This window comes from Hordeum vulgare, chromosome 7H (genome assembly GCF_904849725.1).
Source record: "Hordeum vulgare subsp. vulgare chromosome 7H, MorexV3_pseudomolecules_assembly, whole genome shotgun sequence".
NCBI lineage: Eukaryota > Viridiplantae > Streptophyta > Magnoliopsida > Poales > Poaceae > Hordeum > Hordeum vulgare.
In genome coordinates this window covers 119784039-119785291 of record NC_058524.1, presented here as the reverse complement: position 1 = coordinate 119785291, position 1253 = coordinate 119784039, and the positions used below count along the sequence as shown (strand labels likewise).

General features: G+C 37.5%; 1 pseudogene; it reads left to right on the top strand.

Moving 5' to 3' along the window:
- LOC123408456 overlaps positions 1-148 on the top strand; it is a 13507-nt pseudogene extending 13359 nt beyond the window's left edge.
- Positions 149-1253: the final 1105 nt, after the last annotated feature.

Genomic DNA, 1253 nt, shown 5'->3' with positions numbered 1-1253 from the left:
ACGCATGCCCTTCATCAAGGGGCGCACACACATGAAGGCGAAAAGTGGGTCTAGTATCGTGAAAAAGATCATGATAAACTACATCTACAAGTTAATGAGAGGGAATAACCGAGGGTCTTTCCCGACAACTAACATATTGCATGCTTAGATCTTTGAGGTAGGGATGGTGTGCTAGGTTTGATACAATCTCACACTGTTGTTTATATATCATATGTTTGTGTGTGTGCGCGCACACACATATGTAGTACTATATATCCTAACAAAAGAGGTACAAAGGATTGATGAAGAAGGAAACTGTTGGCCAGATGTGCAGATTGGAAGTGTGCATAGTTTTCTCTATGGTCTCTTGTGTTCAGTTGATCTTTATTTTGGCCTTTTTTATCCTCTTTGCTAGTATCTTCATCCATGTTGTTTATTGGTCCTTGAGCTGTAGGGAATATAGCATTTTTGTGCACGAGTTTGGTGTTTAGACTGTTGTAGAACCTTAATAAATTATGCCCTGAAAAAGTTTCTCATAGACACTTAGAGGAGGTTGAGAAATGGTACTGGTCACACATCGAAGATCTACGAGAACCGGTGGTCATGCTCAACAAAGTTTGATTTGTAGATCAAATCTATTTTCATATTCTACGAATCCAGAGTACTTTATCGGTTACTTAGGAGTTGAAATATAATCGTGAGCAATAATTTGCTTTACATTATAGGGATCCTCCCACATCGGCAACTTATTTCTGTTCATTGTTTTGTGGCCATTGCAAAGGATCATATGTACCTACGGACTGTGTTCTTAAAATATGTTTTCGATGGTAATATTCGGAATGAAATGTTTCTATGAGTAGAATGTACTAGGGTTTGTTAACTTGGCAGGTTAGTTTTGAGTCCACATGTGATTGCATGTTTCAAATAATCTGGTTGTGTAGGGATTTTTTTTTGTTAACCGGGCAACTTGAGACGACAGATGTAAGGTCTTCAAAATGTGGTTATATAAAGAAGTTAATTTATCAACTTGGATTGATAGATCAAAGCATCTATTATAGATCTACTTCACTAATCGAGGGGATGTTCAAAACATACATGAATGCTCATGTACTCTCTGTGCTAGTATTGAATTATATAAATGCATCCAACCACATTGTTGTTGCTCCACAAGGTATCAACTGGTCTTACTGTTTAAGCGTGAGAAGACATGTGTAACATGCTCACAATTAAAAAAATATCTTGTGTGCCTAAGCCGAGAAAAGAGTAGAGCTCAC